The 14,137-nt window shown below is 48.9% G+C and overlaps 1 protein-coding gene and 1 long non-coding RNA gene across 3 annotated transcripts in view; one reads left to right on the top strand and one right to left on the bottom strand.

Annotated features, from left to right (window-relative positions):
• The window catches only part of DNAH17 (dynein axonemal heavy chain 17), a 14,992,541-nt gene that overhangs the window by 2,764,060 nt on the left and 12,214,344 nt on the right, over positions 1 to 14,137 (bottom strand). The window lies entirely within an intron of this gene.
• LOC146810470 (uncharacterized) lies at positions 7,141 to 7,914 on the top strand. The gene is made up of 4 exons (XR_014965697.1): positions 7,141 to 7,267; positions 7,361 to 7,456; positions 7,591 to 7,692; positions 7,787 to 7,914. It is a non-coding gene; the product is annotated as an uncharacterized LOC146810470 (long non-coding RNA).

Here is a 14,137-nt window from a genome sequence, read left to right as displayed (position 1 = left end):
AGGATTATCGATTACGATAGTCTCGTGAATACACGAGTCCTCTGGCCTTGGCGTTTGCAAACTCCAAATTTCCAAATCAAAACGATCCCGAGGGATACCAAACAAATGGGAGACGCTCCACTTATACTTAACTGAATATTGATGATCAATGGCGTCACCAGAAGACTCTCTTGATTGTTTCACTCTATCAAAACTCGTCAAGGGTCCAAAACAGGTCGATTAATCAGGGCAGCAGTCCACCGTAGCCGTCGGGACGCGGAGAACCTCGCAGAAAAGACTTTCGGACCACGTCGACATGCAGGGGTCGATGAAGTGGCGGCCTTCCTCCGGAATTTCCACACGAAGCTCCTCACGAACCTCTGGCTTGGACTGGTACCGCTGAAATCGTCCCGAGTTGGGCGCCAAACTGAAGTACTGGGTATTTTAGACCCAGCGGTGCAGGGGCACACACCCTATGACTTCTGGGTTCTCCCTGTTCCAGACCTACAGAAACACAGAGTCTTCTGGGTGAAGTCAAAGATTCATTTATTGGCTGCAGACCAATTACAGGTATCCTAGAAGTACAACAGCGTGTATGTTCTCAGGAGACTGCTAAAAATCATAGAAACGGACTTCTCCTTAAGTACAGTTTTTCCTGCCTCAGGCATACATTCCTAGGTTTATGATATGGCCATATACACGTGTACATTACAAACGAAAAGGAAAAGTCATGATGACCATCCCACATTCCAGTTAAGCCAGCCCACAATTATTTACACAGCAAGGTTCAGATCCCACATCAGATATCGATAGGCCCCAATAAAACACGGGCAGCTCCTGTTGATAGAAACAAGTCATAAAGCAGGAACAGTCAGGTGTGAAAGAGATTAGCCAGAGGCTTGTGTGGGATGAAAGGACTTTATGGCGTGTCAAGCCCTGATGCTAATCACAGGTGGCCGGAGGAAGGGGAGCTCGTGAAACCAGTTTGACCTGGGGCAGCAGAGCCAAGCTGCCCAGGTCACAGAAGAGTCATGGAAAGGCAAATGTGCTGTGAGGCCCGTATTTGCTTCATTATAGCCTATGTGAGGGCAATCACAAGATGGCCACTGCTTCCAAAATGGAACCCGCGTAGTGATGCAGAATAACGTGTACACAGTGCATTCATAGCTAGAACGGTATACAAAGCACTTGTACATACCGCATTAACCATTTGCGGTTCGCTAATACCAGGATAGACAGGGGTGGGGCCCTGTCCCCTACGCGGTAACAGAGATTAAAGTACGACACATTCCTTGGACTGATTTATCCAATCTGAGGCCTATCTCGCTACTCCCTTTTTTAGGGAAGGTCATAGAGAAGCATTTCAATAAGCAGCTTTCTCAGTACCTAGAACTACATGGCAAGCTTGACAGTTCTCAGTTCGGTTTTAGACCCCGACACAGTACTGAATCTGCTCTGATGTCGGTGACAGATGACCTTCACATGTACCAGGATCGAGGGTATTCTGCGATCCTGGTACTGTTGGACTTATCGGCGGCGTTCGATACTATATCACATAACATCTTAATCGAACGTCTGACCGCAATTGGAGTAGAAAGCACAGCGTTAACTTGGCTAAAGAGTTTTCTGTCTGACCGCACCCAAACTGTCAGCATGGGCACATTTAGGTCGACAGAAACCCATATCACCAAGGGGGTGCCACAGGGCTCTTGTCTAAGCCCTACTTTGTTTAACATCTACGTGGCACCCCTGGCCAATATATTGAGAGAATTCGGGTTTGTACCCGTCTCGTACGCTGACGACACGCAGCTTATTTTCCCTTTCAAGCATCTGACCGACGAAGTGAGGGAGACCTTCTCAAACGGCATGAAAGCTGTTGCGAATTGGATGAAAGCGAACTATCTCCAATGCAACGTAAGCAAGACTGAAGTAATGCTCTTTGGGGAGGTTAGAAATCTGTGGACCTCAGAGTGGTGGCCAAGTGAACTGGGACAAGTACCTGAACCCAAAACGGTTGTAAAAAATCTAGGGGTCCGTCTTGACCGTGAACTTACCTATAAGCAACATGGCAACTGGGTCTTTGGCCAATGCTTTCATGCTATTGGGCTCTAACGTAAAGTGTTTCCACTACTGCCTGATTCCATCAGAAAAACTCTGGTTCAGGCTCTAGTGCTGAGTCGCTTGGACTATTGCAACGGACTCCTGCTATCGGCCAATCAGGGAGTCCTAGCTAAACTCCAAGTAATACAAAACACTGCGGCAAGACTGGTGATGAATGCCCCCCCAAGAACTCCTTCTAAACCTCTTCTCGACAAACTACATTGGCTCCCAGTCTATAAAAGGATCAAGTTCAAGACATGCTGTCTTATCCATAGAACCATATATGGCACTGGTCCTCCTTGTTGGAAAGATAAATTCATCCCATACATTCCTACTCGACTCCTCAGATCTAGCAGTAAACTTCACCTTAAAGTACCAACCATTAAGAAGAGTAGACAAGGGGGGAAAGCTCTATCTGTGGCAGGCCCGACCCTATGGAACAATCTTCCTTATGAGTTAAGGCAATGTTCCGAATTCTTGAGTTTTCGAAAAAAACTCAAAACGTTTTTATTTTAGTAATTTCTCATTACGTTAGCTGGAAACTCGCTGTATTTGCGGTGTGCCTTCTTTTCTCCCGTCACCTGTAGCTGCCAACTTCTCTTCTTCTGTTTTTCTGTGCGCAGAGATACTCTTATGCAAGAGTCGATTCTAGCGCGGTATAAATTTATAAATAAATGAATAAATTCCTCTGATGGTGGCCTTGGAGTTAGGTTTGATCTGGAAGTTGAGGTTTTCCATGATCAGTGTGGTGTTGTAGTCCAGAGAGATACAGTCAAGGGAGTCTTTGTGGATGATGGCGACACAACCGCTGGGTCTGTTGGGGAAATTGCAATAAATGGTCATGTATCCGGGGAGCATAGCGTTGCGATGCTGCGTGCAGAGAAGGGGGTGAGCCAGGTTTCGGTGATGAACATCACGTCGAAAGTGAGGGTGGTTACGGCGTTCCAAATCTCTATGGTGTACTGAGGGATCTGACATTGAATAAGGCGCAGCATAGCTGGGGTTTTAGCAGGGGTGTGCGATGGAGGTTTGTGATTGCAGGGGTTCTCATGTTGCAAGAGAAGCAGCAGTAGTGGCATGAAGGGTACTTTGGTGGACCGCGGAGAGGCGGCACAGCAGTTTTTGTCTCGTAACTTGGGTTGGAAGTTCTGGATTTTGCAGGCAGAGTACTGAAGGCAGGCTATGGGACCAGGGGTTCTGGAGCTGGGCGCAGACAGGCACAGATGGGGTTAACTTTGGTGCATTTTTGGTGTGCCGGCAACATGCCCACTGTGTGCAGCCATGCAGTGGCCGCCATTAAGTAATCCTGGAAAAATGAGACGGGGGGGAAAGTGGTGCGAGGAACTGGTGCAAGCCAGTCAGATGGGTGCGGGAGCAGCACAAAGCTGGGCTAAGCTGGACAAAGGTTAAAAAAAAGAAGAAAAAAAACTAAATAGGAGAGAAATAATGTGGGGCAGCCGGGCTCGATCCAATGCTGGTCCTTGAGGGATGCAGGAGCAGTGACTCTCCACTACGGGGCTCGGGGAGTGGCGACCTAACCAGAGGTCTAGGGCTACTCAATGGACCCATGCAGTGACCTCCATTAAGTAGTCTTGGGAAGGTGGCAGGGGTGGGAGAGCCCCTTGAAGAAACCAGCAGAGGCTGGTTGGTTGGGTGCAGGGGACGGTACGAGGCTGGGATAAGCTGACCAAGAGGCAAAACAAAAAACCAAGAAGGAAAGTGAAATAATGAGGGTCAGTCGGGCTCCGAAACAGTGCTGGTTCACCTCTACTACCTTCGGTTTTTTTAGGGGGACGACGCGGACGTGGACAACCGAGAGCAAATTACCAATACCAGTACGCAGGCGAGAGACAAACACGTCGGAAATTCTATCAATGGGGCCCACAATGATGACACTACTTGGTACCAAACAAAATACTGTCACACAACCCTTGATACAGTATCCAGACCCCCAAGCATGTTTGCCAACAGGACCTCTGAATTGTACAACTTTAATAGATCCTTCTATGATACCTATTCCACCTCTCATACGAAGCGACACTACAATAATTGTGCCCACAACTACACTTGAACTGGCCACTAGACAACACACATGCTCATCTATTTCTATTACAACCATGGCCGCACTAGAACAGACTACTGTACAACTTCCTTATCCTCCTACGGTTTCCCCATCCCCATTTTTAATCTATCCAAACACAATTTGTCCACCGAACCGAAGAAATTTCTATCCTTAGCAAGGGCCTCTCCTTTGTCCAAACAGACCGTAGCAATTTCTTCAAATTACAGGAAGATATACTCTTGTTCTTTAGACATATTCGCCTCAAATACTTCTTTAGGGATGAAATTGACTCCAACCGCATTCATGAAAGACAATTTCACCCGCCTTCCACCTTTCTCCCCCCTGCCTCTACCATGCCACCAGAAATCTTGACTTTTGAGAAACTGGTCTTACATGAAATAAAGGAGATACAGTCGAAATCTGAATTTGTCCCTTACAATATGCCCATCAGTGAGAAACATGCCCTTGAAAACCTCAGCAATAACTCACAAATAGTTATCAAACCAGCAGACAAGGGTGGCGGTATCGTGATCATGGACATAGACAAATATGATACTGAAATATTACGTCAACTCTGCCCATTACCGACCCTTACCAGCAGACCCCCTTCCAGATATCCGCAAGCAAATACAGACAGTCACCACCCAAGCATTACACCTGGACATCATTTCCAAAAAAGAATACTTTTTCTTAAATAACACACACCCTCGAACACCAGTTATGTACGTACTACCCAAAATCCATAAAGACTCCGCCAACCCACCAGGACGACCCATAGTGTCTGGCTGTGGTTCCATATTGGAGCCACTAGGAAAATATATTGACTCCTTCTTAAAAGGATTTGTCCCTTTGACAGACACCTTTGTCAAAGACAGCACACACTTAATTAACATCCTTGAGGATACCCCCTTTGACAGTGATCATGACCTCATGGTAGGTCTAGACATCGAATCATTATACACCAACATACCCCACTCGGAGGGCCTCACTGTCATAAAATCACTCCTGGATACCCGTCCCAGACCCACTCGCATCCCCTCTGATTTCCTCATGGATCTACTACGAATTGCACTCACTAACAACTACTTCCTATACAAAGATACCTTTTTTCTACAGATCAAAGGTGTAGCCATGGGGGCATGTTTTGCTCCAAATTTTGCCATACTGTATGTCCATCACCTGGAAACCAATATTTTTCTCACCCCCCTGAATCCTTTTCTCAACAAGATTAATCTCTGGCGACGCTATATAGATGACATCCTTCTACTTTGGCATGGAACACATGAACACCTCCTATCATTCATGACCTGGCTCAATAATTGTCAGAACCATCTCACATTCACTAGTGATGTTAGGACTAATGACCTTCCCTTCCTTGATCTCACACTGCATGCAGAAGAAGGTTCTATAGGTACTAGCCTCTATCGCAAGCCGACAGAATGCAACACTCTCCTGATGTAATCCAGCTATCACCCAAGAGGCTTAAGAGATGGCCTACCCTATGGCCAGTTCCTTCGCATCCGAAGAAATTGCAAATGGCGCAAAGACTATTTTAGAGAGGCCGCCATTCTATCTGAAAAACTGATCTCCAGAGGCTATCCCTAACGCATTGTATCCCGTACCTCTAAACGGGCTGGTATTGCCACAGGGAGATCCTCCTCTGCCCCTCAGTGAAAAGAACTAATCTGCACATTCCATTTGTTTCTAACTATAGCCCGGCAAATAATTTGATTAGCAAAGTTTTTTAAAAAACTGGCCGATCCTACGCACTCATGCTCCATTCAAGGAACCCCCCTTTTTTCATATAAAAGGGGTACCAATTTATCCGATAAATTGGTCCACGCCATCACATGGCCTATAAAAGAAAAAAAAAACAATCCGTAACTACACTATGGGGCCTTGCTTCCCACGATTGTAGGCCATTACAAATGCCAAACCTGTGCGGCTTGTAACCTCACCCACAATACAAAGGAATTTGTTACACCAGAACAAACATACCAAAAACTTTTCCAACTGTCGTACAAACAATGTTATCTATGCCATCCAATGACCGTGTAACCTCCTCTACATCGGCCAGACAACACAGATGGTAAAACAACGGATTTTTCAACATCAAAGCCGCATAAGATGCAATGTGGAAACTGCACCCCTTGTTGCGCACTACAAAGACAAAAACCACTCGGAAACCGATCTGATTTGGCAAGTAATTGACCGTCCAGTACTCTCACTGCGAGGTGGTAACCTGCAACTCCTGCTGAACAAGTGTGAATGCAGATGGATCGCACGCTGTGACTCGGTCAACCATGGATTGAATACTTTGGATGAGTGGAGCACAGTCACCAATACATCCTAACCTCCTCTACTGTTCCCCTTGACATTGTCTCCACATAATCCATGATGGAAGCCTCATCCACTTCTGGATCGCCTGCTGGCCCCCACCCCTCCTTCCCTCTTTCTCTTTTTTTCTCTCTCCTTTTTCTTTCTGTCCCGCACCTTCACTGATAATTTGTATATATTTATTTACCTGAGAATAGTGTTTTACTTGAGACACATGCTACTAATTGTCACAAATTGTGTCTATCATTAAGCTTCACATTGTTATTTAATGCCATTGATAACTAATGCCACGTTTTTCATTATGCGCAGAATATTGTCGATCTGTCTCTTGAACGTTTTTTCCTTTTTTCTCTAAAATGTACAGAGTATTGTCGATATGTCTCTTGAAACGTTTCCCTTAGTTAGTTCTCTTTAATTAGCTGCTGCCACAGTATTTCTTCCAATTTACCATTGTCCAAAAGTGAAAATAACATACAGCTAAATATGTGGCCGCCTATAGCTTCAAACCCCTCACTCTCGGTGTCTTTCCCTAACGCTACTACGTCCAAACTCCCTTCTCCTTCCCCTGGATGTCCCCTGAATTCTCAGGTTACAGGCCCAGCTTCTTCTTTACCCTAACCCGATCATGTGACACCATTTCCCAGCACTTAACGCTGCCTCCCCGCATACGCCGGAAACGGCCCGGACGCTTCACTCGCCCGATCCTTCGTCGTACCCGGATTCATTCACATCTGCCGAATCAGTCACTTAAGTTACGGACCGAACTGCTTTGACATCCATTTTCTCGAGGTAAGACCTGACAGCCTCGGACGATTCTTGTTATCGTTTATTCAATACTATGCAGCCCTCCTGAGTCCCTCCTCCCCTTTCCTATGTGTACAGATTTGAATACCATACCCGGCGCCCGGACTCTTTCATTGCTCCCGGTTGCAGCCCTTCTTTGATGTTGATCCCTGACTGCAGGATTTTTTTCCCTTGGTAATTATTGGACACCAGCTACCTTACATCTGTCCCTACTTTATACTTGCCACCATAATCCCCTTACCTAGCTGAACTAATCGTGTTCCTTTTCTTCTCCCCCCCCCCCCGCCCTCCTCTCCTGACATTCCCAGGGCACACACAACGCGCTGATCTGTGTTCGCGTTTTTCACCCTCCGTATACTCTCGCTTTCAACTTTGATTGGACTCCTTGAACCCACCTTTACTACGCTCAGGTAATTCAATGCCCCCTCCTCTTTTTTCACTTTCTAATTCGGGTGTTTCTCTCCTAGACATTTCTAATCCTACCTCTCTCCTTCCCCTTTACAGCACTCATTTAAATTATGACCATTGTCCTGATGATGGCCTGAAATCAATCAGGCTGAAACGCTGTCGACCCCTCCCAGCAAAGAATTTTGGCATTGCTGTGGTCAATTTAATTTGTTCATTGAAAAAACTACACTGTATATAAACATTTTGTTTACTTTGACCACATTGTTATTTTATTACTTTTTCGCCGTTCACGCTGCCTTTCACACTTGTGTCACTGCGCCGTTCACTATCACTAGCACGTCCAGTGCTCACTTGAGTGTTTTGGTCATTTGTACTTTTATTGTACTGTAGTGCTGTAATAACTACCTACAATATAACCCCTTTTATGTCATTCCCTTGTGGTCTCCCTTCTTTTTTCTCCCCCTCCCTACGTGATTTACATCACTGGTTATGTACTTGCTATGTTTTAAATGACTTCCAGCTGAGACGTTGTTGTTTGTTATAAACTATTGCCAGGTCTCTGCTGGGAAAACGGGCTTACTCCTGTCCATTATATCTTCGGTCCGCGAGAGGGGCAGTAGCAGTGCATTTCCACTGTTAGATTTGGGGGTCTCTGGTTGGCACAGGTAGGTACTTGTGTCAAGCAGGGACCCTCTCCTCTAGTCAGGGCAAGGGGATTACCCTCTCAAAATAACCCCTGCTCACCCTCTAGGTAGCTTGGCGCGAGCAGTCAAGGCTTATTTCAGAGGCGTTGTAGGTTAAGCATTTGTGACCACATACAGTAACTTAGTGACAACACCATAAATGTACACCACACTCGTATTATATCAAAATAGTTTAGCTTTTATGTAAGACTTAGCACAAGACCACATAACGACAAAAATAATCCACAATACTGTCAGCAATAAAGAGTTCTGGTTTAAAAATGCTTATCTTAGAGTTCTGTGCGCTTCGCACCCTTTGTCTGGCTCTCACGGTGATGAAAATGCCCCAAAAGAGTCTAACCGGTGCAGCGGACGCTCCGGTCCAATGCGCACAGAAATGCAGTGTGAGTCGTTCACAGTACCTTAGTTTGATGTGTCCGGGTCGTTTGGAACTCAGAGCTGCGTTGTTTGAGGGGACGGTGCCCGGTGCCGTGCGATCTCTTTACGTTGCGGCGTACGAGCCGTACCTTGGGAGCTGGCGCATTTCAGTCTTTAAGCGCGGTACGAGGAGGCCAGTACGACGTGGATGGGCGAAGCGTACTCCACCTTTCAGCGCGATTGCAGCTTTGACATCAGCGGCAGGGTGCGCGGTGAGCAGTGCGGCTCGAAGGGGTGAAGCGAAGCGCAGTGCGTGGTCCCCCTGTCACGGTGCGAGCTACGGCTCGTTGACGGCGCTTGAGCGGGTCGTTGGGCTCAGAGTCACGTTGCTTGAGGCGGATGGCTTGGCACGGGGTTTCACAGAGTTCGAGTAGATCCTACGAGGTGCACACAGCTCCCTGCCTCGGCGCTACGGGGAAAACAACGTTTCCAGCAGCTCTCCTCAAGGCGGGTGAAGTTCACTGGTCCTGGGACTTCGTTCAGGGGGCAAGCTCACTCACAAGCCCTTGGACATCTTTGGCACAAGTTAAAAATAAAGTCTTTGAGTCTTTCTCCTCTCCTTCAGCAGCAAAGCAATCACTGCAGGCCAATCCCCCAGGTCAGGGACAGTATTCCTCCTTCAGCTTTCCCAGTTCCTTCTTTTCAGGCAGAGGTTTCTTCTTGGCAAATCTGGATCTAATTTCTTGGGAGCAGGGTCCCAATACTTATACCCCTAAATCCTTTGTTCCTCTGGGGTAGAGTGGCCGGTGCCTAGTTTAAACCAGTTCTGGAGCACTCTGTTGACATGACTCTGGCTTTTCTTTCAGTGTGCAGGGCAGAGACATCAGACACTCCACATGAGGTGGAGCCAGCATTGTGGTGGAAAGGCACAGTCCTATTCAGAGTCCAGGTGTACTCCTCCCACCCATCTGGATGTAAATCTCTCTATTCACCACCGGGCTGCCCCAGCCTGTCTCCTGGAATTCCCCAGCCCTGTCACTCACAGAAACCAGACAGCAGATACACATCCTAGCAGAGGCGGGCTGAAATGGTTAGGCAAGCAAATACCAACTTTCTAAAAGTGGTATTTGTAAATACAGAATATTAAAATAACCTTTACTAAAAGATGTATTTTATTATTCTGAGTTCAGGCATACTAAACTTGAATTTCTACCATGTTCTCTGAGTCTGCTAGGATTATAGAATGTAATAATTCTAACAGCCCATTCTGGCCTATGGAGAACAGGTAGCCTTGAAATAGTGAAAAACGAAAATGGCTGTAATTCACTATTAGGACATGCCACACCCACCAGGGCTTGTCCTACTTTATACTTACAATGCACCCTGCCCTTGGGCCTACCATAGGGGTGACTAATATGAAGTTAAGGGAAGGTTTAGGGACTGGCAAGTGGGTGCACTTGCCCAGTCAGCATGACAGTACCAGACTGCATGCAGGCTCTGCAATGGCAGACCTTAGACACACTTTACAAGGCTGCTTCTGTGGGTGGCACAACCAGTGCTGCAAGCCCACTAGCAGCATTTGGATTTACAAGCCCTGGGCAGTCCTGGTGCACTGTACTAGGGTCTGACAGTAAACCAAATAAGCCAATCATGGAATCCAATCAAAATAGCAATTTACACAGGGAGCACTTGCACGGTGGCACTGGTTGGCAGTGGCACAGTGCTCTGAGCAGCTAACACCAGCAAAACACATGAGGCAACAGCAAAAAATGGAAGGGAGACCCACGTCAATGGTGCCAGGTCTAACACGTCTCCCCTCCAGCTGAAATGTGGGGAGAACTACCGTACCCCAGGGAGTTCTCATCACTAAGGCGGAAAAATCTGGACAGACCGTCAGCATTGGCGTGATCTGAACCAGGGAAATGGACCACCTCAACAGCTTAGGATTCTCACCCCTCATCTGCATCAACCATCGGAGTGGCCTGTGGTCTGTCAGAACCCGGAAGTGAGTCCCAAACAGGTATGGTCTCAGCTTCTTCCGTGCCCAGACCACAGCAAATGTCTCACGCTCAATAGCACTCCACCTCTGTTCCCGTGGAAGTAACCTCCTACTGATGAAAGCTACAGGTTGGTCAAAGCTCTCCTCAGTAATCGGTGAAAGAACAGCCCCCACAACATGCTCTGAAGCGTCTGTTTGAACGATTAACTCTTTGGAGAAGTTGGGTGCCAGGAGCACGGGCGCCGTGCACATGGCAGCTTTCAGGGCCTCAGTCCAGGTGTCAGTCCAAATCACTTTCTTGGGCTGCTTCTTGGAAGTCAGCTCTGTCAAGGGTGCAACAATGTTGCCATACCCCTTGACAAACCTCCTGTAGTACCCGGTGAGACCTAGGAAGGCTCTCACCTCTGTCTGGGTTTTGGGCGACTCCCAATTCAGGATGGTTTCTATCTTGGGTTGGAGAGGCGCCACCTGGCCACTCCCAACTTGGTGTCCCAAGTACACCACAGAACCCTGCCCGATCTGGCACTTACTCGCCTTGATCGTGAGGTCTGCCTTTCGCAGTGCCAACAACACTTCCCAGAGGTGGCGCAGGTGTTCTTCCCAAGTGACACTGAACACTGCGATGTCATCCAGGTAGGCGGCACTGAACTCATCCAGTCCAACCAACACCTGGTTGACCAGACTCTGAAAGGTGGCTGAGGCATTCTTCATCCCAAAGGGCATAACACGGAACTGGAAATGCCCATCTGGTGTGGAGAATGCTGACCTCTCTTTTGCCCCATCAGTCAAGGCGATCTGCCAGTACCCAGACGTCAATTCAAACGTGCTGAGGTACCGTGCAGCCCCTAACCGATCAATGAGCTCATCAGCTCTGGGGATGGGGTGCGCGTCGGTCTTCGTGACCGAATTGAGCCCTCGGTAGTCCACACAGAACCAGAGTTCGGGTGTGGCACCCGGCGTTGCAGCCTTCGGGACCAAGACCACTGGGCTGGCCCAAGGACTGCTGGAGGACTCAATCACCCCTAGGGCAAGCATCTTTGAGACCTCCTCTTTGATGCAAGCCCTCACCCTCTCAGTCACTCTGTAAGCCTGGTGCTTCACAGGTAAGCTGTCTCCTGTATCCACATTATGGACGCACCAATCTGTGATACTAGGAACCAGGGAAAACAGGTCAGAAAACTGTCCCAGCAACTGGCGGCAGTCATTCTGTTGCTCAGGGGTCAGGGTGGAAGAGAAGTTCACACCATCCACTGACCCATCTTGCTCTGTGGCTGACAGGAGGTCAGGAAGAGGCTCAGTCTCCTCTTCCATTCCAGCATCTGTTGTCAAGAGCATGCCCACTTCAGACCTCTCTAAGTGGGGTTTAAGGCGGTTGACATGCAGGACCCTCAAGGGGTTCCTGGGAGACCGCAAGTCCACCAAATAGGTAACAGGACTGTTGCGCTCCACAAACTCAAAGGGGCCGGTCCACTTATCCTGGAGCGCACAAGGCTCCACTGGGGCCAAGACCCACACCTTCTGACCAGGCTGAAGCTCTACCAGAGTGGCATTCTGGTCATACCACTGCTTCATCTCCACCTGGCTGGCTTCCAGATTTGCCTCAGCAAGTGCTCTGAAACGCCTAGTCTGGTTCCTGAAGGCCAGCATGTAGCTATATACATTCTGGGGAGGTTTCCTGGGAGATTGCTCCCAGCCCTCTTTGACCAGACTTAGAGGTCTTCTCACTGGGTGGCCATACAGGAGCTCAAAGAGGCTGAACCCTAGAGACTTCTGTGGCACCTCACGGTAAGCAAAGAGTAGGCACGGTAAGAGGACGTCCCACTTACGCCTCATGGGTTCCTCAAGACCCATTATCATGCCCTTTAGGGTGCGGTTGAATCTCTCAACCAACCCATTTCCTTGGGGGTGGTAAGGGGTGGTAAACTTGTAGGTTACACCACACTCTTGCCAAAGGGACTTCATATACTTGGATATGAAATTGGTACCCCGGTCAGACACCACCTCTAGAGGGAATCCCACTCTGGAGAAAATTCCCATCAGTGCACGTCCCACCACGGGGGCCGTCGCTGTTTTCAGAGGGATGGCTTCCGGGTACTGGGTGGCATGGTCCACCAGGAACAGGATAAACCTGTTGCCCATGGCTGTCCTGGGGTCCAGTGGCCCCACAATGTCAAGTCCCACTAGCTGGAAGGGGGTACAGACCACAGGGAATGGCTGGAGAGTAGCCTTCTGCTTCCTCCCACTCTTTCCACTTGCCTGGCAAGTCTGACAGGTCCTGCATTGAGTGTCTGAGCTCCTGCGCATTTGAGGCCAATAAAAGTGGGTGACAAGCCTTTCAAAGGTCTTGTCCTGCCCTAAATGCCCGGCTAATGGCACATCGTGAGCCAGCCCCAGTAGGAAGGCTCTGAAGTTCTGGGGTACCACCAGCGCACGGGCTGACCCAGGCTCAGCAACCTTAGGCTCTGAGTACAGGAGGTCATTCTCCCAGTAAATAAAATGTGTTCCAGACTGATCACCGTTGGCCTGGTCTGCAGCCTGCTGCCGCAGACCCACGAGAGAAGGACATTCTTTCTGCCCTCTGCAGAATTCCTCCCTGGAGGGGCCTCCTTCCTGCTGCCAATGGGTCAGCTCAGGCAGGTCTCCCAGTTCAGCTATCTGTTCCCCTGTAGGCTCCAGGGCATCCCCCTCAAGGTCTGCTTTCTCCTGGACCGTGGGAACGACAGGGGCCGGTTTCCTGCGCCCCCTGCCTCTTCTCTCTAAGGCCGGTCCCTGGGCCTCCCTCTCAGGCTCCAGGACCTCTTGAGCACCCCTACTGGCTGCCATTGACCGGGTGGTCACGCACGCCCAGTCAGGCAGTCCCACCATCCTCAGGTGAGTACTCTTCTCCACCTTTTCCCAAGGTGAGCTCTCCAAATCGTTCCCCAACAAACAGTCAACAGGCATGGCGGTTCTCACAGCTACTTGAAGAGTACCAGAGACGCCCCCCCACTCAAAGTCAACCTGAGCCATTGGACACTGACTCTCAGTGTTGTCGGCGTTCACAACTCGGCAAAATGCATGTGGGACAACCTGCTCTTGAGACACCAGGTGACACTTGACAGCTGTCACACTGGCTCCTGTATTTCTAAGAGCCCCCACCCTTTGGCCATTGATGGTCACCCACTGCCCATATTTCTTAGTGTTATTGGGCAGTTGGTTCTCAGGGACCACCTCACGGTCTCCTAAAGGGACAAGGGACATTTCTGCGGAACCCCACCTACCTTGGACTTCCATCTCCTCCCCAAAGGCTACACTAGCCATCTGTCGGGGTGGAGCACCAGTGGGTGCTGGTTTACCAAACAGGCGACACTTGGGATCAGAGGCAAAATGACCCAGGTCACCACACTT

This window comes from Triturus cristatus, chromosome 7, assembly GCF_964204655.1.
Source record: "Triturus cristatus chromosome 7, aTriCri1.1, whole genome shotgun sequence".
Lineage (NCBI taxonomy): Eukaryota > Metazoa > Chordata > Amphibia > Caudata > Salamandridae > Triturus > Triturus cristatus.
The sequence above is the reverse complement of the archived record's forward strand: the minus strand, read 5'-3'. Positions and strand labels throughout refer to the sequence as shown.